Genomic DNA, 24815 nt, shown 5'->3' on the forward strand with positions numbered 1-24815 from the left:
AGCTGAAAGGCAAAAAGGGAAAGACATCAATTTCTTTTTTTCCAAACAAATGTTTTCATGTATTATTATGGAACCAAACTCGCGAAAAAGCAAAAAAAGAAAGAGAAAAATCATTTTCCTAACAAAACGTGCAAATTTCCAGATAGTGGTGACATTTTCAGCTTGATATGGTAAGACATTAGTGAATTTGATGCAGCATAAATATGCATGCTATTGCATATGCAATTCCTCATAGACCCAGCTTGGTTCTTCTTCAATGTCTCTTCTTGGAATGGAACCTGATTTTATTATTAGTTTCATCTGAATCCATCTGAGAATGGGACAATTATGCTTTTGCATCTTGGCCAGGAATTGCTTGATCCTAAAAGTCCTGTAGAAGATGACGAGGAAGAGAGTCAACTGCACGTATCACGATGGGAGAGAAAGGGTGAGAAGGTACCAATTTATAATTTTTATTTCTTTTGTCTTTCCTTCACTGGCTTTCATTCAGAAGTATAGAACACAGTCGAGCAACTCCTTTTTCTCCAGTTATTTCACATTTGTTTCCCATTCTATAACAGCCTATAAGCAACTTGAGTGCCAGGACAATGCCCTCTTTTCATATCATCTCTGTTATCACAAAGTCTGCCACAGACTGGACACATTATAATCATTTCAACCAGCTCATCAAATGAACACAATGGTGGTAGCATGTCTTTCTGAAAGGGTGGCAAGATTTGAAGTTAGATAGGTCTGAGTTTATTCCATCATTTCTCTGCTATTCACTAACTGGATGTCATATATTTTTTGTATTTTATTTTTTATTATTTAAAGCTGTCATTTTTAATTTACAAATGTATGATAATGGATATTTAAAGTACAATATAACACATATTTGGTCTACCATCATGGCTGACCTAGAGCAGATATTCACATACATATGATATAAGCAGCGTTTTCATGTCAAGTTTAGGAATTACAAAAATGTGTTAAGAATTCCACCACTCACATTTTGCTCTACTGTAATACAGCTATTACTAACTATGCTATATTAAAAGTAGTCACTTTCAGCTTGGAGAGGATAACAGGGACTGGATTTACGAAAACAAAAAGACTGAGCACAATATTTAAGGCAGTAGTTTTCAAGACACTGGACACTGGACAGGGAAGAAGAATGATCCCTGAGAGACAGGAAACAAGTAAGATGAGTCCTGTGATTGCCAGCATTGTAGGCAGAGGAGACCCCCAGATGGGGCACTGTGGCCTGAATTTAGAAGACAGAGTTGAGAAATCAGGAGGGCCAAGGTGACAAGTTCACAGAGCAGAGAGCTAGGTTAGAGGGAGCTTCACAGAGAAGGAATTCCAGAGAAGGAATTCCAGGAATTCTAGAGTTTTGTAGGGAACTCTAGAGACCCCTGGCTTCTTCATCTGAGCCGCAATCAGCATGTGTGTAAAGAAACTACTAGAGACCAGGGCAAAAAGTGTTCAAAAAGATTAGAGGTAATACTGTCCACAGCTCATGCAGAGCCAGGAATAGTTCTCGCTCTTATCAGCCAAATGGAAAAACATTATAATTTATAGGGCAATGGTTAGTGTACTCAGGAGTTTTGCCCTAGTAGCAGGACAAAATGAGCCCCAGATTAAACATTGCCGTGGTCGTACCTAACAAAGATTAATAGCAAGATCCAAAAGGCTCAAAGTGATTACAAGTAATGTAACTGTTATCTCAGAACAAAGCTCAGGAATATTTCTAGGAATATAAAACTATCTAGCACCCAGCAAGGTGACATTCATAAGGTCAGTATGCAGCCAAACACTACTAGATATACGAAGAAGACGGCAAATAAAACTCAGAGTGAGGATAAAATCCAATCTATCAAAACCAACTTAGAAATGACTAGATGAAGGAATCAGCAGTCAAGATCATTAAAACAGTTATTGTAACTGTACTCTCCAAGAAGCCAGAGAAAAGATTAATCATGTTATATCATGATGGAAAAGATAGAAAAAGATCTAAATCAAATTTCTAGAGATGAAAACTACAATATCTGAGATGAAAAATACACTGGGCAAGTTGATTGTATACCTCAGAAATGATGATTTGTAAACTGGAAGACACAGGAAAGTATCCAAAATAAAATACAGAGAAGCATTTTAAAGCAAATAAAAAGAGCATGAGTGAGCTGTGTGATAACTTCAAGTGGCAGAAAATACATGTAATTGCATTCTTTGAAATAAGGGGAGAAATGGACAAAAAATATTTAAAGAAATAATGACTAATTTTTCCCAAATTTGATAAAACTGGATATCAACAGATACAAGTTCAATAAATCCCAAGTGCAAATGATATGAAGAAAACAATACCATGGCACATTATAATCACATTTCTCAAAACCAATGACAAAGAGAAAAATCTTAAAAGTAGCCAGAGGATTAACGAAGTGGGTAAAGTGGATATAGAGGGAATGTACCTCAAGACAATACAGACAGTAAAGTCAAGTTAACATCATACTCAACGGTGAAAAGCTGAAAGCCTTTCCTCTAAGATCAGGAACAAGACAAAGATGCATGCACTCATTACTTTTATTTGACTCAGTACTGAAAATACTAGCCAGAGCAAATAGGAAAAAAGAGAAATGTTAGGACTAATAAATAAATTCAGTGAAGTTGTAGGATAAAAAATCCATATACAAAAATCTGTTGCATTTTTGTCACTTATTATGCCCTATCAGAAAGAGAAATTAAGAAAACAATCTCATTTACAATTGCATCAAAAAGAATAAAATACGTAGGGATAAATTTAACAAGGATGTGAAAGACTTTTACACTGAAAACTATTAGACAGTGATGAAAGAAACTGAAGACAGAAATAAAAGGAAAGACATTTTGTGCTCATAGATTGAAAGAGTTAATATTATTAAAATGTCCACATCAACCAAAGAAATCTATAGATTCAATGCAATCCTCATAAAAATTCCAATGGTATTTTTTTCACAGAAAAACGAAACTCTTCATTTTGCAGATGTGAAACTCAGAAAAAATTACTGTACTTTTCTGATCCTGAGTCACACAGTTCATTTGTAGCCAGGTGTGATAAAAATTGGCTTCCGTAGTGGCTCAGTGATAGAGAATTTGTCTGCAATGCAGGGGCCACAGGAGATGGGGTTTGATCCCTGGGAGGGGAAGATTCACTGGATGAGGGCATGGCAACCCACTCCAGTACTCTTGCCTGGAGAATCCCATGGACAGAGGAGCCTGGCGGGCTACAGTCCATAGGGTTGCACAGAGTTGGACGCAACTGAAGCGACTTAGCATGCACGCACTGCGGTAAAAATTCCAGATCTCTTTATTTCTTGTCCAGTCTCTGACACAATGTTTAAAAGCTTTGTTCTCCTGAGTCAGACGCACTTGGGTTCAAAATCTGTCTCTAAAGCTTGTTAGCTTTGTGACCTGTCATCATTATAATTTCTGTTTTGAGGATTTCTAAACTGAAGTTCAGAGCTGTTGGATTCTTTGAACAGTTCCTGAGATTACTGTAATGACCCAAAGAGATCATCTGGCAAAGCCCTTGGCACAGTGCATGAGACACAGTATGTGGCACTTGATAAATGAGGGATATATCAATATTATGATTATTGCTTTATTCTTATCACTCCTGTGGCATTAGCTGCCCGTTTTAAGTTTAATATGTATCAGTCACCTGCCTTTAAAGTTTCCTTCTCGTATTTGCTTCCCAGACACACTCAAGCGCTTGTTTTCTTAGCCTGATTTCCATCTCTGAGCCACATTTATTTCCTTTGTAAAGTCTCCCATTTGTACCCCTAGCATTAGTTCCTGAGCTTTTGCACTGCCTGGGGCAGGACTTGCAAGTTTTGCTCATTAGATGCTAAATTATTGCCACCAAAAAGTGACAAGTGACAGTTTGCAACTTTTAACCACCTTAAAGCTCATGCATTAAAACAAAAAGGAGCTATAGAGAAGTGCTGCTTGTGAGATCACAAGGAATACCTGTCTGCTTCAGGCAGTTTATCTGAGTGGCAGAATTCAGTGAGTTAACGCTTAAGGAAGGAGACAGCTTCAGTTAATGAAATGGAGTATTTAGGAACACAGATCTGTCACCATTGCTTGCCATGTCAAACAGTGGATTTGTTACTGGCAAATGTACTGCATTAGCAGAAACATTTGCTCCTATTGAAACCTTACCCAGAGCGGCAATTTTCTTAATACAGATACAGGCTGTCAAATGTTTTCTTCTCACACTTGGAATCCTTCCAAATAGCTTCCTGACTGTGGGCCATGGCTTTCCTGGGGCCTTATTTCGTGGGATGATTTGACAAATGCAGTGTGTTCACCTATATTTAGAGCCAGAGTGGATGCTCTGAGCTGAGCCCTAGGTATTCCCCTATGACACTTGAGGTCCGAGTGCATGTGCTTTTTGTGAAACAGAGAATATAGAGGTGGAAATCTTACACTATCAGAGGCAAAGCAGAACAGTGCGTTGTAGGAAACCATCCAGGTACCCACTCGCGTCTTCTCTCTTCCCCCCACCTCAGCTGCTTCAGAGCCAAAGGTCTCTAGAGAATTTTCTCCACATTCTCACCTCTCCTTCACTTCTCTTCAGGCTCCCATTTGGCGACTGTCCCTTCACTCTAACTGTTCTCACTAATATAACCAATGATCTCTGTGTTATGGATCAAATGAATATTTTTCAGTCTTCTCACTTGACCCATCAGTGGAATTTTCCACCATTGGCCAATTCCTACTGCCCTTGGTTTTCATGACTTGACACTGCCCTAGGTTTTTCTTTTATCTCTCTTCTTATTCTTTTTTTGGACTCCCTTCCAGGTTTCATTTTCCTCTAATCTCAGCTGTAAAGAGTTAGTTGCCCTTTGAGGGCCAGCCCTAAGTGCTCTTTTTCACTCACACTTTGCACTGGCCCTGACGGATCTCACTGCACCTGTGGCTTCCTCTCCCATCCTTATGTGGTGACTCACACACCTCCCCTCTGTGCTGTGGACTCTTAATCTGCTGTCCCTCCCGATATCTCCTTAAGTCCTCTCAAAGGTACTGAAAACCCAAAATGTCTAGGTCCAAGTGTTCATTATTCTTTCCTAAACATGGGTCCCCTCCAGCTCCACTATCCATTCTGTATCTGATGAGTCAAAGACTTAGACATTATTTTCAACAGCTCTCTCTTCTTGCATTCTACATACAAGTCATCAGCATGTCTTTTTCTATTTTATCACTTAACTATTGTTCAAATAGTCTCTAGCCCCGACACAGGAATGGCAATCAGAAGCACTCAATAAACATCTGATGAATAAATGAATCTCCACAATGGCACCTGCTCCAGGCTACTGTGGTCTCTGGCCAGAACAGCTACTAGAGCTTCCCAACAGGGGCCTCACTTATCTATATTTTCTCAATAAACAGTGTTCCATACCACAAACAAAGGGATCCATCCAAGAAAGCAAATCTTACTACATCATCTTTTTTGCCCAGATTAAAACATGTTAATGGTTTCTCATTGCTTATAGGATAAAATAAAAAATGTATAACTTGACTTATAAGGGTCTCTGTAGTTTTTCTACTGCCTATTTCTCCAGCCTTATCTCATACCACAAGCCACCCTCTTTCTTTGCTTCAAGCACACCAACCACACCACTCTGCTACCACCCCTCACACCTGCCATGACCCCTCCATCATAGGAACTTCTACCTGACTCACTTTTCTTTCTCTTTCCTAATGATTTCTTAGTTAACTGGTACTCATCCTCACATGTCAATTATGTCATTAGGGTCACCCACCTCAAACTCCCATGACACCATTTACCTTTGAAAGTAAATATTTCATTAGAAATGTGTGTAACTACTTGATTAATATCAGTCTCTTCTACAAGTACAAGCTCCATGATGACAGGAACAGTATCTACCTATGTTCTTGCTATATTTTTGGAACCCATCACAGCTGGTGCTCAATACTCTTGGGTTGGCCAAAAAGTTTGTTTGAGTGTTACCTTTGAGAAACACTTGAATGAACTTTTTGGCCAATCCAATATTTACTAGATACACTAAACAGCTGTAAACCAGAAGGCCTGGGGGTAGGACCTGCACCTGCCTTGCCTTGGATCGATGCATGGCCTTGGAGATAAAGGACTTGTATGGATCCCAGGTGGCGCTAGTGGCAAAGGACCCGCCTGCCAATGCAAGAGACTTGCGTTTAATCCCTGGGTCAGGAAGATCCTCTGGAGGAGGGTATGGCAACCCACTCTAGTATTCTTGCCTGGAGAATCCCATGGACAGAAGAGCCTGGCAGGCTACAATCCACAGGGTTGCAAAGAGTCAGACACGATAGAAGCAACTTAACACATGGATCAAAGAAATTCTGTCCTTTGTTAACGAAATTTATTTCTTCAAGGTAAAAGTCCTGCCCTGGGAGATCAGATCCATTCATTGATCAGTCCTTTAAATGGAGGTATCAGTTATAAGGAGCTTGGGCCCAGGCAATTGGCAGCACTCAACTACCTCAATCTAATTTCCAAAATTCCTTCCATCAGCAGTAGTAAATGCCATGGGGTGTAAATTTTACCTGACTGAGCTTTGTATTGAGAACTTGTTTGACTAGAGGAAACAGCCTGTGTTCTTTTGGGGGCTGCAGAGATATAGGAAGTGCATGGCTGGCTACACGTTGGCCTGCCCCAAGCTTGCCCTGGCTGCTCTATGGACTGAGGCACTACTGGAGTCTGCTGCCTCCTTGTTTTGAATCCTTTACTTTTGCAGCACTCACTTCCAGAACCAGTGGGCCCACAATTTAATATAATTGGAGGCTATTAACCATTATAATGCATTTTCACATGCTTTGTCACATTTTTAGCTTTATGACAACTCTAATTTATAGGCATTGTTTTTATTCTCATTTTTTATATTAAGAAACAAATTAGAGAAGCCAAATGACTTCTTATTTTTTCGTGACCCCTTTAGTAACCCTAATTCCAAACTTAGCTTTTTTCCTCTCCAATGCTCGTGGTTTTTCTACTACTTTATTTAAATTATTTGTGCTATGTTTTTACATTGTTATGGACTAAATTGTGTCCTTCTAAAATTCATATGTTGAAGCTCTAATCCTTAATGTTTCTATATTTGGAGATAAGGTCTATAAGGAGGTGATTAAGGTTAACTGCGGTCTTAAGAGTGGGATTTGAATCCAATAGGACTGGTGTCCTTCTAGGAGGAAGGAACACCAGAGGTCTCTCTCTTTCTCCCCGTGCAGGATCAGAGAAAAGGCTGTATGAGAATACAGCAAGAAGGTGGCCATCTTCAAGTCAAAAAGAGAGACCTCACCGGTATCAAGACTGACGGCACCTTGGGCTCACGACCTCCAGGAGTGTGAGAAAATAAAGATCTGTAGTTTAAGTCACACAATATGTGGTATTTTATTATAGCAGCCCACGCTGACTCAGATACAAGTCAAGTCAGACTACTGCACAAGAAGGTCAAGTTGGTATAAAGCTGGTGATAAGACAATGGACCCAAATGCTCCATGTTTTAGGCGAGACAACCCCAGACAGTGATCATAGAACATGGACTTGCCTCTTATTTCCCAACAGAGATGGTTTATTCATTCCTGGGTGCAGTGGCTCTGGGCTCACAGGAGTTAACTGACTCCAGGATGCAGTCAGGTTTCTGGACCACTAAAACTCCCTGTGCTCTGCATCCCCTTCCCTGGCCCCACCCAGCACTGGTGGTCCTAAATAAAATATGAGACATAATTAAACGGGAATGAATCATAATAAAGTAGTAAAGCTAAAAGCTGCTATTGAAAAATCATAGTATTAACTGAAACCAATCTTTCCTCGGAAATGCAACAGAACGATCTTTTGACTCTTCATCTGCATGAATAGAGATTAGAAGATGGGTTGTCAGCCGTGTATTTGAGCAGCAGGAGGCGGGGCCGTGACAGCCGCCCTGACATCCCTGGCCTCCTCCTCTCTCACTCTGCTAGCAGGAGCACCCTGTCTTTCCAGACAGTGGCCTGAAGGTTGTGCAGTCTCTGATGAGCAACATCCTCCATCATTTCCAGGGAATGGCAGTCAAATAAAGAAAATACATCTTGAGAAGACTCGGAGAACACACCCGTGGGCGAGTGGAAGCCCTTTCCTGGCTTTGGGGCTGCTTTGGATTGTATTTGCTGTGTTCACCAATTTCACCTCTGTCAAGAGCCATCACAGGTGAAACAGCAGCTATAAAAGACTGACTCCCTGGGAGGAACTGAAAGGCAATCATTCCTGGGCTACACATTAGCCTCACATCACAAAGGCCTGTGAGTAAAATAATGCTTATAGATCTATGGGGCTTCCTGGGTGGCTCAGACAGTGAAGAATCTGCCTATAAGACTTCGAGTTTGATCCTTGGGTTGGGAAGATCCCCTGGAGAAGGAAATGGCAACCCACTCCAGTATTCTTGCCTGGAGAATCCCATGGACAGAGGGGCCTGGTGGGCTATAGTCCATGGAGTCCTAAAGAGTCGGACATGACTAAGCGACCAAGACTTTCACCTTCACCACCGGTCTACGGGACTTTTCTTAGAGATGAAAGCTGACTGGGTCACAGGTGGCACTATCATTCCCCCTATTCTCTCCAGGTTTGCAGAGGATAATCACCAGCATTCTTATGAAATCAAGGGTGCTTAAATATTAAGAAAATATTCTTTGTTTTTTAGAACAGCTTTCAGTTCAGTTCAATTCAGTCACTCAGTCGTGCCCAACTCTTTGCGACCCCATGGACCTCAGTATGCCAGGCTTCCCTGTCCATCACCAACTCCTGGAGTTTACTCAAACTCATGTCCACTGAGTCAGTGATGCCATCCAACCATCTCATCCTCTGTCTACCCCTTCACCTCCCACATTCAATCATTCCCAGCATCAGGGTCTTTTCAAATGCGTCAGTTCTTCACATCAGGTGGCCAAAGGATTGGAGTTTCAGCTTCAGTATCAGTCCTTCCAATGAATATTCAGGACTGATTTCCTTTAGGATGGACTAATTGTATCTCCTTGCTGTCCAAGGGACTCTCAAGAGTCTTCTCCAACACCACAGTTCAAAAGCATCAATTCTTTGGTGCTCAGCTTTCTTTATAGTCCAGCTCTCACATTCATACATGACTAGGGGAAAAACCAAAGCTTTGACTAGACAGACCTTTGTTGGCAAAGTAATGTCTCTGCTTTTTAATATGCTGTCTAGGTTTTTCATAGCATTTCTTCCAAGGAGCAAGCGTCTTTTAATTTCATGGCTGCAGTCACCATCTGCAGTGATTTTGGAGACCCCCAAAATAAAGTCTACCAGTGTTTCCATTGCTTCTCCATCTATTTGCCATGAAGTGATGGGACCAGATACCATGATCTTAGTTTTCTGAATGTCGAGTTTTAAGCCAACTTTTTCACTTTCATCAAGAGGCTCTTTAGTTCTTCTTCACTTTCTGACATAAGGATGGTATCATCTGCATATCTGAGGTTACTGATGTTTTTCCCGGCAATCTTGATTGCAGCTTGTGCTTCATCCAGCCCAGCATTTCTCATGATGTACTTTGAATATCAGTTAAATAAGCAGGGTAACAATATACAGCCTTGATGTACTCCTTTCCCGATTTGCAACCAGTCAGTTGTTCCATGTCCAGTTCTAACTGTTGTTTCTTGACCTGCATACAGATTTCTCAGGAGGCAGATCAGGTGGTCTGGTATTCCCATCTGTTGAAGAATTTTCCACAGTTTGTTGTGATCCACACAGTCAAAGGCTTTGGCATAGTCAATAAAGCATAAATAGATGTTCTTCTGCAACTCTCTTGCTTTTTTGATGATCCAGTGGATGTTGGAAATTTGATCTCTGGTTCCTCTGCCTTTTCTAAATCCACCTTGAACATCTGGAAGTTCATGTACTGTTGAAGCCTGACTTGGAGAATTTTGAGCATTACTTTGTTAGCATGTGAGATGAGTGCAACTGTTCAGTAGTTTGAGTTACTTTAGACTAACAGAAAAATATTGCAAAGATTGTGTGGCAAGTTCCCATATATTTCATATCTAGTATCTTCTATTAACAACATCTCTAATTAGTATGTACGTTTGCAGCAAAATTTTCTGCCTTTCTAAGACTGACAAATAAGGAAAGTGAGACCCATTTCCAAGTTTTCATTTTCCCACTTAGGATTTCAGAACAGCCCTCACTGGTTTGGACACATTGCTCTTTCTAGAAAGATCACTATCTCCAAGCTTTAAGAATACATTATTTAACCTGGAGGAAGTATCTGCAGTTTTGAAGCCTTATTTCTCTTGCTGAGAAGGTTGTTTTGTTGCTTCTTTTTTTCCAAAATCCCTACACTTGATCATCAGTCAGAGAATTTACTTGAGGAACTAAACTTTTAAAATACACACAGCCACCAAATATTTAATCAGAATTTTTAAGCCAATATTTTGCTTTTACACCCAAATATTTTTAATGGCTCACTCATTTCTAATTGTTCAGGATCATTTGGAAACTCTTGGTATAATTATTTGTCAACAAAGTTTAAATGAAACCAGATTTTCTGCTATCAGTGTTCAGTTTAGTTCTGAAAATTCACGTTTTTTTCCCATCACTTTTTTGCTTCTTTTCTATTACTTTGCCTTATGTCCTTTCCAGAGAAATCCTCTTTTCTACTTGGTCTGGATTCCTGAAGAACACAGGTAACCTATAGTAGTTAACTCATGCAATAAGGTACCTGGTTTTTGTCACTTTCTAATTCCCCTTATTTGCTATTTGAGAAACTAAACTGTTATTTACGTAAAAATATTTTATCACTACATAAAGGTTTTTTTAAGTTAAACTATTATTATAAAAAATACAATTGAGGTATTTTTATTGAGGTATAATTGACATGCAACATTCATTTTATGGTAGAACATCATGATTTGAGATATATATTTATTTCTAGCTTTTATCTCCTCACACAAGGCATTGTTTCAACAATAAGACTTTCTATTTGTATATTAATATGTCTCAAGTCAGGGTCTTCCAGACCTATTTCATTGATCTGCAAAGGCTTTCTTTTAATGGACCAGTATTTTAAAAGTCAAAAGTTTTCAAATAAATATATGGATTTAGGGCTGCCCTTAGAACATTGGAAATCTTGCTTTGCTGCATGGCAACAATGGAACTGATCTCCAAGGTGCCTGGTACCCTTTAGATAGGCTCATATTCTTCACATTGTCAGATTTTCCTCTATAGATATTTGCATTTTCCATGATACCATTGGCCTAGAAACACATACTTTATAAGCACTTGCATCTCTACCTTTTTACTTGAACCCTTAAATTAATCCTATGTAATAAACAGATCTGGTATAATCCTACTTATATATCTTAGATGCACAGAGAAGGGAAGCCTGCATTCATAACATGCCTTGGACAGGGGCTTTCCACAGGATTTCTCTGGAAAGGACTTAAGGCCAAGTAATAGAAGAGAAGCAAAAAAAAAAAAAAAAAAAAGGTAGCAAGGTACTTTCTGGATTTCTGGAATAAAACTCCTTGGCTTCAAAATCTCAATTCTGTCACTTAATGGGCAAGAAACATGAGACTTGATTTCTTTAACTTAAAATGAAGAGGTTGATACTGGCAGTATTTACCTCATAGCATTGTTGGTCAGAAAATGAAAGAAAAGTGAAAGTGAAGTTGCTCAGTCATGTCTGACTCTTTGCGACCCTGTGGACTGTAGCCTGCCAGGCTCCTCCACCCAAGGGATTTTCCAGGCAAGAATATTGGAGTGGGTTGCTATTTCCTTCTCCAGGGGATAACCCTGACCCAGGGATCGAACCCTGGTCTCCCACACCACAGGCAGACTCTTTACCATCTGAGCCACCAGAAAAGCCCAGATCAGAGTAACTGGGAAAAAGTAAGACAACTTTTGGCAGCATACTTAACAAAGATTGGGATTCCCAGGTGGCACTAGTAGTAATGCCGTAATGCCTCCTGTCAATGCAGAAGACATAAGAGATGTGGATTTGATTCCTGGGTCAGAAGATCCCCTGGAGGAGGGCATGGCAATCCACTCCAGTATTCTTGCCTGGAGAATTCCATGACAGAGGAGCCTGGCGGGCTATAGTCCATAGCATTGCAAAGAATTGGACACGACTGAAGAGACTTAGCACACACACATGTACGCACTCACGTTAATAAATGTTAGCTATTGATATTCCTTGCAGACTAGGAAAAAGAATCTAGTCATTCAGACAATGAATTTGAGGCTCTTCCCATTGTATTACATTGCCACGGGCTCCCTGGTTCATGTGCCTTCTCTGTCGCCAGTTCCTGGAGTGTCACAAACTGAAGGTCTCATGTGGACACTGATGAGGGTTGTGTCATGGGGCTGCTGATGAGCCCTTGATGAACCACTGAACCTCTCAGCATTCTGCCCCAACAGAAGGAAGGTAATCACATTTCATGCTTTACTAGATAAATCAATGCCTATGGGACTCCAGCTGATTTCCTTTTACATGCTGCTGAGAGCCTTGTACAGTTTGGCTACTGAAATTGTGCCTTTACTTCTGTTGAATCATCAAACTGAAAGTTCTATCAGTGCCAGAAACTTAGGCCAATAAACCACCCCCAGAGGCAGAAGCATTCAGGTGTGGCAGAACTCATTCTTTGAGATAATGCTTCCTGATGTCTGAGGAGCCCTTGGATGGAAGTAGGAAGCTTCGCTGGAAGCCTTTGTCGGAATTTGGTCCTTGGCTCACCTGCCTTAGAATCACATGGGCCAATTTATACAAAGGCAGATTGCTGAGTCTATAAAGGATCTACTGAAATACAATATCTTGGGTGTGGCACCCAGAAGTCTCCCTTTTCATAAGCCTCCTTGATGACCCTGAAGTTTGGGGATTAGCAAACAAATGGATCCAGAAATTGATGTTTGGAGAAATATGACAACTTGAGAACTGTTGTAGGGTTGAGAGAAGAAATGAGGTCATTCTGGCAATGGGAATTAGTATGAACCAGGTGTCGGGGTGGGGGATACTAAATAATGGATCCAGTCCTTTAGGAGTGTGCAATTTAGACTCTAAACAGGTGAAAGCATAAGAAACATATAGCAAAACAAGCAACTGTATGATTAGGCATTAATATGGGTCCTGGTGATAAAAGAAGTAAGGTTTCAGGAAACAGGTGACTAGTATAGAAAGTAATGATCTTGGAAAGAGGTGCTATGATTGAGAAAGAGATGATAGGCCCAGAATTTTAATAATAGTAGAGAATAAAAAGAACATTTTCTTGATTGAGGGCAACAGGGATAAATGTGAGGAGATACGAATATTGCTTGTGCAGAATTAGATGGATGAATTTGAGATAAAGAATTTATAATTCTGTGTTGCTGCTTCTAAGAGTAGTCAAGGTAGGACCTGAGATCTCAAGTGTCAAGACTCCATTACGTGTTAGATAAAGATTTCTTGATCCATCTTCAGGGGCACCTAGGTCTTTCTATAATGGTGGGGTTTACTGGATATTTGGCACTGAGTCTCTTCTTTGCATCAAAGACTTTGGCCTGGGAGTATGTGGAATGGGCTCTACTTTGAGGAGAAGAAGATGATCAGCTGAGCTGATACTGAATGCAGCACTTGTGAGAACAACTAAAACTCTGTACAAAGAGAACGAAGACATGGAAAGGAGGGAAGACAAAAGCAAGAGATCTTCATGACTCCACCTATGTTTCTTTTCTGTTCTCAAGAGGTCACTCTCCTGTTCTGGAAGTCCAAGTTGTACCTCTGGAGGAAGCCACCTGTGCAGCAGGACTCACATGCAAAACTTAGCTTCCTAAAATACTGCTGTTGATATGGGAACTGGCAGCCTCATTCACTGTGTGTGTGTGTTAGTCACTCAGTCGTGTCCAACTCTCTGTGACCCCATGGACTGCATTCACTTTAAATAAGACTTAAACAGGATCATGTTCTTTTTCCTGGTTATGCTGAATTACAGAACTAGATTACTTATGCTAAATCCCAGATCACTTGGAAAATTAATGCACGACTGATTTATGCTCTTTCTTCACTCTATTTTGGAACATTAAAAAAAAAAAGTTTGCATTTCCTCTTTAGACTTTTTAAAGTAGGTCAATATTGTTCATTTGTATTGCTCAAGGATGGGCTTCCCAGGAGGCTCAGTAGTAAGAAATCTGCCTGCCAATGTAGCGGATACAGGTTTGATCCCTGGGTTAGAAAGATCCCCTGGAGAAGAAAATGGCAACCCACTCCAGTATTCTTGCCTGGGAAATCCCATGGACAGAGGAGCCTGACAGGGCTACAGTCCATGGGGTCACAAAAGAGTTGGACACAACTTAGTGACTAAACAATAACAACAACTGCTCAGGGATGGCACTAGATGGCAAGGTACTGCTGTAGGCAGGTATGTGTAGATATATAGGTTTAGCCTGTAAAGAATTTGCTTGGAATTCTCAGTGGACAATGCCCACGGCAACTGGAGGCATGTCCTATAAACGAGAATCTCCTGATGGTTGTCATAGATCAAGGCCAAACACTCCACCCAGCCAAAGGCACAAAAGCTCCTGTCCCAGGTGTGGGTGTGAGAATCCTGCTTGGTTCTGGCTTTACACCCAAACTGTAACCCAGTAAGTTCATGTATGTATGAACTGCGCATACTGAACCCTTGTTCATTTTTTTTTTTTTAATTCTTCCCCAACTTTCATTTTTCATTCTTTTGGTAAAGAATACCTCCATTTACCTCTAGAGATCCCAAGCAGCCCTAATCTCAGTGCATGTGTTTAGGATGAAGCTAACCTCACCTCCAGCTCCAGAGGTGGGCATGTGACCTCAGACCTGAGCCAATCAGCACACTCCGTTCTCTTGGCCACAAAAAAGAAGTGGATGCAGAGACAGACATGGAACTAGTCTGAACCAATAAGAACTAATCTTAGGACTGACTGAGGTGACCAGGAGAGAGATATGCTGTTTCTTTTCTCCTGGAATAAACAGATGCTGCCTGGAACTCTCACCAGCCATGACAAGATGATAAAGGGGCCAACATGGAGAAGAGGATGCAAGGATGTCACTGGAACCTACAGTCAAGGCATATGGAGAGATGAATGTTACTCTTGAACTTTTTATTTTCATAAGAAAATAAAGTTTTATTATGCTTAAGTCATTTATGTTTGGGTTGCAAGCTGAGTTCTTACAAGCCGAAAGCATTTGCTTCTTTTGACATTAATCAACACTTTAGAAATACACACTCTTTATTTTATATTGATTCTCAGTGGATCATTATAACTCCACATTAGTTTTAAGCTCTTTCCAGCTCTCTCAGATTCTTCTCTAGCTAATGTGTTATTAATAAACACGTAGAGACACAAGGAAAGCTGCCCGTTTAAAGAGCCTCACAGTTAAATCCCATCTTATTAAATCAGGGTGTACTCTTTTAATTTATTAACCACACTGTAACACAGCAGGTTTGTTGTGTAACAGGTAAACGATATTGTTCTAAATATCACTGAAGTGCTCACTTTAAGACAGCTAATTTTATGTTATGTGCATTTCATTTCAATAAAAATGTCTGTGAGGTCAGTTCTCCTGGGTCAGTTTCCAGTATCCACTTCCAGGGATGGAAAGCTTTGGGTGTAGCTCCACCTCCTGCACTAGTCAGCTGGGCTGTTTCCCTCTTCAATCCATTCCCTTTGCTTTCCACAGTTTTGGGATGCCTAACAGTTTCTCATCCAAGGGGGCTCCCTTTTTCTTATATTTAAGAATTGCAATTTTCTTAAATATAATTTCAGGAATGGTTAGGGACTTGGAATAAAAGAAAGAGGCTATAGTTTATGTTTATCTTTTGTTTATGTAATCTCAAATGCCGTCCTTGAATGGCTCCACGTCTTTTAGCTCAAACACCTTTTAAGAAGGTGATTTTACTCAGCATTTGCTTCTAAAATGGCTTCACTGCTGTCTCATAAAGTGCCTCATGTATAAGTGTCTTTGGCGATTCCCCACCCCACCCCAGCCCCCCGCCCCACTAGGAAGAGGCTCTCATCTTTTTATTAAGACCCAATGTCCTGATTCATCCTGGCTGGATGAATCACAAGCTGGAATCAAGACTGCCAGGAGAAATATCAACAACATCAGATATGCAGATGATACCACTCTAATGACAGAGAGTGAAGAGGAACTAAAGAGCTTCTTGATGAGGGTGGAAGAGAGTGAAAAAGCTGGTTTAAAACTCAACATTCAAAAAACTAAGATCATGGCATCTGGTTCCATCACTTCATGGCAAATAGAAGGAGGCAAAGAAAAACAATGACAGATTTTGTTTTCTTGGGCTTTAAAATCACTGTGGATGGGGACTATAGTCATGAAATTAAAAGACACTTTCTTCTTGAAAGAAAAGCTATGACAAACCTAGACAGTGTAATAAAAAGCAGAGACATTACTTTGCCTACAAAGATCCATATAGTCAAAGCTATGGTTTTTCCAGTAGTCACGTACAGATGGGAGAGCTGGACCATAAAGAAGGCTGAGCACTAAAGAATTGATGCTTCTGAATTGTGGTGCTGGAGAGGACTTTTTAGAGTCCCTTGTATGCAAGGAGATCAAAACAATCAATCCTATAGGAAATCAACCCTGAATATCTATTGGAAGGACTGATGCTGAAGCTGAAGCTCCAATACTTTGGCCACCTGATACAAAGGGCCGACTCTTTGGAAAAGACCCTGATGTTGGGAAAGACTGAAGGCAAAAGGAGAAGGGAGTGGAAGAGGATGAGAGATTAGATAGCATCACTAACTCAATGGACATGAACGTGACCAAGCTCTGCAAGATAGTGAAGGACAGGGAAGCCTGGCAAGGTGCAGTCCATGGGATCTCAGAGAGTCAGACACAACTTAGTGACTGGACAACAACAATGTCCTGATTAACCAGCTCCTTTGAAATGGGGTTCCTAAGGGACACACTTTAAAATAAACCAGAGATAAATGAGCAGAAAAGAAATGAGATACACAGTGAATTATAAAGGCAAATGATTTCCATAAAATATTTACTTGTAATGAAGTGGAATTCGATGCTATCTGAACAGAAAGAACCAACGTAAGTTTACCACTGCATCCAGATTTTCTTTAGGATGCCACAATTTTGCATTTTTATTGGATGGTTTCATCATTGAGAATGAATAGTGACCTACATGTGTTTTCTACTTGTCTCTCTAGTGTTGTGTTCCAGATACTGATCTTCTAAATGTAATGGTAAGAGTTAGTTGGCATTATAGCCTCTTGGTGCTTCTGTCTACAATATTCAGTTTTGGCCACTTGCTTGCAACCTTGCAGGGGCATGTTTAGGAATAATCATAGCAATCCTACAGGTTCTTTGGATGAGGCAGTGCCTGCAAAGTGCCTAGACAAGATTAAATCAAATTAGCTGTGAGGCTGGTGTGAAGGAGTACATTATGCAGCTACTGAGAGTCCCTACTCGACAACTGGCATCCACGCCTCAGCTAAAGTTAGTTCCACACACTCTGGAGTCCACACAATACAGAGGTTAAGAGCACTGGACTCAGACTCCCTGACGTGGGTTGCCAGCCCCACCTTCCCTAGGTCTGAAATCATGGGCGTATTACTTCACTTCTCTACATCTGTTTCCTCTTCTGAAACAGGGACATAATAGTGCCTACTTCATACGAGTGTGAAAATTATAAAGAATAACACGTGCAAAGCATGTAGGATAATGTGTGGCTCACACTATATGCTTTTTGTTTGTTTTCTGGCCATATGGAGTAACTTGTGAGATCCTAGTTTCCTGACCAGGGATCAAACATGCACTCCCTCCAGTGGAAGCACAGAGTCTTAACCACTGGAACATCAGGGAAGTCCCACTATATGTTTAATAAATACTGTGATTAGTTCTGAGATGGTGGGTTTGAAATATACTCTAATGATCTCTCTCAAGAATATCAATGTTGAACCATATTCCACAGAATTTAATGCCAGCATAGTAGCAACGGCACTCTCCCAGATACCAGGTTCCATGAAATTTGATCTCTATTTTGGCTTATGAGCTTTTATTGGCCCCTTGTCTCTTTTGAAAGATACAGGAACAGGAAATATCTGGCAGGTGCGCTGATACCTTTCCCTCCCACACCCATGGCAGTCATTGCTAATCAACCCAAGTACTCTCTCCAGCTGAGCCCAGACCAGACCTCAGAACTCTTCTCAACGCAGAGCCTGGGCAACACTGTTAACTAGAGTGAGCTCACAAGAGGTAACCTATTTGCAATCTTTATTCTAGAAACTTAATCTAATTCTTTTACCACCCTTCAGGAAGGAAACTGAGTGGAGGAGGGAGCTAAGGCAGTCAGGAAGAGGAAAAAGAAATGACTGATGTTCCCTGAGGCATCTGCTAAGTCATTCCCTGTCATGAACACTCATTCTTCATTACCTCAGAGTGATGATTTGTAGAAACATAAAATGAGCTAATTTTGAAAATTTGTCAATGCAAAATCTCAAATAATAAAATATCCAGATTTATACAAGAGGTGCTATAAAAATGACAGTAGAATTTATCTGTGCAACTGGGTGGGGGTGGATGCTGCAGAGAGTGTCAGTTGGCAGTCTGCTTTATGTGAGGAGAAATATTTTTGCATTCATTACTTCAGTTATAGGAAGGTTGATAAACTCATTACAGAGGTTACAGAGAGAAAAGATTTATTAATTTAAGCATGATTTACCTTTACAGCATTGTATTCTGGGTCATAAAATTGGTGCATGGACTGTGCTTAGTAACATACTTACCCGAATTAAAAATAGAATGCTTTAAGGAAGCATTTATGGAATCTATTCATTCCATAAATGAATATGGAATGAGAGATGGAAGAGTCTCCACTGGCCTAATGGTGAGTGGAGCATGGTCCTGACATTACCTTCCTTTAATTGCTTCCTGTTTAACTTTTCCTATGTCCAGCATTGCCACCTTGACCCCATTCCACTTGACCCAGGAATAGTTCCTTCTATTTCATTTCATTTTGTTGGGTCTTCACTCACATTGGCTTCCTGATGCACAAGGGTGAGCTGGTAACTGTGTGTGACCTTGATACTCTGGCCACAGTGCACCGGCTGCTCCTTGATTCAGTTTGAGTCAATTACTTTCTATCTCCTAGGAATCTGGACTTGGAATTTAGAGATTTGTATAGAGCCAGTCTTTGCCTGTGTTTTTACTTATGGAATAATAATATCAGAGTTGAGGAACCACTGTCTTCTACTACCATGTGGGCTCAGTAGCACTGAAGAGATCTTGGAGAAGGAGGTAGGGGGAGAGAGAGAGGCAGAAACAGAGAGAAATAGTGAGGAGCAACAAAAAATGCCTTAAGTGCTATATCCTGGGTTCCTTCATAGTTTTGTTCACCAGATCTAGCCTACTTCTGGGGACTGGCTATATTCTGGGTCAGCAAGGTGGGTTAAATGAAGCTGGCCAAGGGAACCACAGCCTGCTGAGGCCATTATTTTTCTAGCTCTCTTCTCTTCAAGTCCTTCTCACCTTTCTATGCCCACTGTGTTGGTAGGTCTTAGCATGGTTCCTTATTCTTAATAAAACACCTCATCATCTCCAGCCTTCATATCATAATGAAAGATGTTCCTCCCACCTTGACTGACAGGTTAAGGCATGGATAGCTACATGCAAGGGAATAAAACTGGACCAATATCTTAAATGTTGCATAAGAATCAACTCAAAATGGATTAAAGAGTTGAACATGAGATCTGAAACCATAAAAATTCTAGATAAACACAGGCAGTAAGCTCCTCCACATCAATACTGGTGATGATCTTTTTAATTTGACACCAAAAACAAATGCAACGAAGGCAAAAATAAACAAGTGGGGTTACCTCAAAGAAAAAGGGTTTTGCACAGCAAAGGAAACCATCAACACAATGAAAACACAATTTACCAAATGGAAGAAAATATTTGCAAATCATGTATCTGATAAGGGGTTAATATACAAAATATATAAAGAACCCATAAAACTCAATAGCACCCCCCAAATGATCCAATTAAAAAATGGGCAGAAAATCTGAATACACATTTTCCCAAAGAAGACATAAAGATAGCCAATAGGTACATGAAAAGGGGCTCAGTATCACAAATCATTAGGGATACACAAATTGAAACCACAATAAGATATCACTTCATGTGTGTTAGAATCCTTATTATTCAAAAGACAGGTGATAACAAATGTTAGTGGGGATGTGGAGAAAAGGGAACGCTTATGCACTATTGGTGGGAATATAAATTGTTGTAGCCACTGTGGAAAATAGTATGGAAGCTCCTCAAAAAATTAAAAATATAATTATCATATGATCCAGTAGTTTTACTTCTAGGTATTTATTCAAAGGAAGTAAACACATTAATTAAAAAATATATATCCCTCCTCAATGTTCAATGAAGCATTATTTACAATGACCAAGACATGGAAGCAACCTAAGTGTTCATTAATGGGTAAATGGATAAAGAAAATGTGATATATATGCTGTGTATATATATATATATATATATATATACACAGCATATATAATTCAGCCACAATAAAGAAGAAATCTTGCATTTGTGACAATATGGATGAACCTTGAGGGGATTATGCTGAATAAAATAAGCCAGGCAAAGACAAATACCATATGATGTCATTTATATGTAGAATCTAAAAACAAAACAGAAAAACTGAACATAGATACAGAGAACAGATTAGTGGTTGCCAGAGGTGGGGGGTGGGGTGGGGTGGGTAAAATGGATGAAAATGGTCAAAAGATACAAATATCTAGTTATAAAATAAATAAGTCATGGGGATGTAATGTACAGTTTGATAGCTATAGTTAATAATACTGAATTGCATATTTGAAAGTTGCTTAGCTCAGGAAGCAACAGTTAGAACTGGACATGGAACAACAGACTGGTTCCAAATAGGAAAAGGAGTACATCAAGGCTGTATATTGTCACCCTGCTTATTTAACTTATATGTAGAGTACATCATGAGAAACACTGGGCTGGAGGAAGCACAAGCTGGAATCAAGATTGCTGGGAGAAATAGCAATAACCTCAGATATGCAGATGACACCACCCTTATGGCAGAAAGTGAAGAAAAACTAAAGAGCCTCTTGATGAAAGTGAAAGAGGAGAGTGAAAAAGTTGGCTTGAAGCTCAACGTTCAGAAAACTAAGATCACGGCATCTGGTCTCATCACTTCATGGGAAATAGATGGGGAAACAGTGGAAACAGCGTCAGACTTAATTTTTGGGGGCTCCAAAATCACTGCTGATGGTGATTGTAGCCATGAAATTAAAAGACGCCTACTCCTTGGAAGGAAGGTTATGGCCAACCTAGATAGCATATTTAAAAGCAGAGACATTACTTTGCCAACAAAGGTCCGTCTAGTCAAGGCTATGATTTTTCCAATGGTCATGTATGGATATGAGAGTTGGACTATAAAGAAAGCTGAGTGCCGCAGAATTGATGCTTTTGAACTGTGGTGTTGGAGAAGACTCTTGAGAGTCCCTTGGACTGCAAGAAGATCCAACCAGTCCATTCTAAAGGAGATCAGTCCTGGGTGTTCATTGGAAGGACTGATGTTGAAGCTGAACCTCCAATACTTTGGCCACCTCATGCAAAGAGTTGACTCATTGGAAAAGACCCTAATGCTGGGTAGGATTGGGGGCAGGAGGAGAAGGGGACGACAGAGGATGAGATGGTTGGATGGCATCACCGACTCGATGGACATGGGTTTGGGTAGACTCTGGGAGTTGGTGATGGACAGGGAGGCCTGGCGTGCTGCGATTCATGGGGTCGCAAAGAGTCAGACACGACTGAGCGACTGAACTGAACTGAAGAGAATAGATCTTAAAAGTTCTCATCACAAAAACTATTATGTTATGCACTTGAAACTAACATAATGCTATATGTCAATCATATTTCTAAAAACAAACAAGTCAAGGCACGTTGGGTGCTGGCAACTGAGTTGATATTTTTCTCCTAGACTGACATGCTGTCACCTTGAACTGGCCCAGGTGATCCTGGTGTCTATGGCTTTTTTCAGGGATCAATTCTGGCCAAACTTTATCTTTTAATTTCATTTCCTTAAAAAATTTTTTGATGTGGACCATTTTTAAAGCCTTTATTGAGTTTGTTATGATACTGTTTTTGTTTTGGCTTGGTTTTTTTTGGCCACAAGGCACGTGGGATCTTAGCTGCCTGACTGGGGGTCAAACCCACACCACCTGCATTGGAAGGTGAAGTCTTAACCAACAGTCCACTAGGGAAGTCCCTGGTCAAACTTTAAAGAGCTTTGGTAGCTCCCTCTACATCCTCTCCATTTTTCTGCCTACTGGAGGGCAGACCTGCCCATTGACAGGGAACCCACCGTTGTACTGCCTCTTTTCCCTCTGGGTGAAAAAGCTTAACAAAGCCTATGAGGATATTCTCAACTCAGCCCAGACTATAATAAAAAAAAAAGTCCTAGCTACAATAAAGACTTTTACTAGAAATCTTCTTTATGTATTTATGGTCTCTAAAGCTCTTCTTTAATTACTGCCTACACAGAGCTCAAGATCTGTCAGGAATGATAAAGAATCATTCTCATTATTACCTTAAATTTACTTCCTTTCCACCCAATACATTAACCTTTATTGCTATAAGTTATGGCTGTTAGGAGCCAGAGCTAAAGAATAAAGTTTACTTTCATTTAAGATGTGAAGGCAGGCAAGTCACTGCTTTCTGGATGAGAGTAGGAGGAGGAATGGAGAGTGTGTCATTTGGTGGATACATAAAAAATGCATTATATTCCTTTTAGAAGATAATTATCTAGGAGTCGTTTGCCTCAATCAGTTAGAGGTTTCTTTCTGAGGTGGAAAATGAGGGGAAAGAAAAGAGAGAAAGATGGATTGGCTGACAGACGGACTAATTAAGTGATGAAGACACAGAAGAAATGAGAGGGTTATAGACCAGGAAGACAGCAGTTCTCTTGAAAGCAGCAGGGTGTGAAATGTCTCCTAAAAAGAAATCATAAAACAGATGGTCCAAGTTAAATAAATGATGTTTTGTTCTTGAAAAGTGCATTTCCTCTTACTAACACACTCAAATGTGTCTAAATAAGAAGAAATGGAACAATACTTATTTAGGATGCTTAATGATAAATATTAGTCTTTTACTATTTTATCTTTGGTTTAGAGATCTCAAAGTCTTTTCTTGGCTTAGTTAGAACTTTGCAAATTCTTTATGGGGGTAAAGACAACTTTGTTTTATTGATTGGATAGTGAAAATTTTTGTCCCTCAAAAAATGATACAGGACCAAGAGACTACTTCTCAGCAGTTTTTCCAGTCCTTCTGCTGAAGGCCCCCTGCCTATGACTCATGGTTCTACATCTTATTCCATCCATTGTTCCATTTTGTATTAATCAGGATTGTGTTGGTTGATAAGTATCAAAAACCTAAATCAAAATAATTTAATAAAAGCAAATAAGCAAACAGACAAACCTAGGAAGCCCAGTGATTGCCTTCAGGTCAGATTCAATCCATACATTCTAACAACCTCATCAGGACTGTCATCTCTGACCACTGGCTACACGAGCCTGACTTGGGTTATTTTCTGTCAAGACTCTCTCCTGCCAGTGACTAGCTGATCTCTGGAGCTGTGGCCTGAAATGGTCCCTAGAACTCACTATTCCCCAGAAAGAAGGCTCATGTTAGTCTCTAGGAAAGATTCTGTTTGGCTGACCCACATATATTCTCACTCATTTCTCAGGTATGAATAGTGAGCCCCTTGAAACCCCTTGACTGGCCACTGTACCTGAATCACATGGAGAGTAGGACAGAGGTTTCCATTAGGAAGAAATAGACCAAAAATATAACAGATGCCAACTGCACATTCAATACCATAGAAAGTTTTCATAGACTTAGACCCTTTGGGTTCTATCTTATCCTAATATCCATATTGGATAAAAAGCGCTAATTGCAATGTGAATGTTTCTGTTTCCCACATTAAGTTTCTGTTCTTTTGTTGTTCCCCTGCTAGAAAACCCACTCTTCAGTTTGCTTTTATCCTTCCTGATGCCCTCTTGGTGATCTCCTCTTAACCTTCCACAATAGTTTACATCACTCAACCTGATGCTTAATAGAAGCCATCCTTGTGGTCTTTTCTGAAATTTCATTTGTGTTAGCCCTCATTTCCCAATCAGACTGTAAAGAACCATAAGGAACACATATGGCTTCATGTATTGCCTGGCACATGGTGTATACTCAGTACTAGGGCTGGGTATTCAGAGTTACACATTTTACACCTGTTGTTTAGTTTGCATGCTATGCTCATTCGCTCTGTTGTGTCCCACTCTTTGGGACTCCATGGATTTAGCCCACCAGGCTCCTGTGTCCATGGAATTTTCCAGGCAAGAATACTAGAGTGGGCTGCCATTTCCTACCCCAGGGGATCTTCCTGACCCAGGGATCGAACTCATATCACTTGTGTCTCCTGCACTGGCAGGAGGATTCTTTACCACTGCAACACCTTGGAAGCCCATTGTCTAGTTTAATCATTAGTAAAATGAAGACGATAATGCCAGTCACACAGGGCACATATGAAGTATATGACGGTATCTTTGAGATGCTTATCACACAGTAAGTATTCAATAATAATAATGTATACAATTATACATTATTGTATAATTTATTGTACATTTATTGTACTGTATTTATTGTATACAATAAAGTATAAAATAATAATAATGTATCTATTATTTATCCACATATGTATGCAATAAATAATGGATATACACACACATATATATATACATATGAATG

The 24815-nt window shown here is 40.1% G+C and overlaps 1 long non-coding RNA gene across 1 annotated transcript in view; it reads right to left on the bottom strand.

Moving 5' to 3' along the window:
• Window positions 1-24815, bottom strand: part of LOC145526429 (uncharacterized) — a 231902-nt gene that overhangs the window by 72816 nt on the left and 134271 nt on the right. The gene's annotated exons all lie outside the window — the stretch shown is intronic.

This window comes from Giraffa tippelskirchi, chromosome 2 (assembly GCF_054371585.1).
Source record: "Giraffa tippelskirchi isolate mGirTip1 chromosome 2, T2T-mGirTip1v1.2.pri, whole genome shotgun sequence".
NCBI classification, from domain to species: Eukaryota; Metazoa; Chordata; class Mammalia; order Artiodactyla; family Giraffidae; genus Giraffa; species Giraffa tippelskirchi.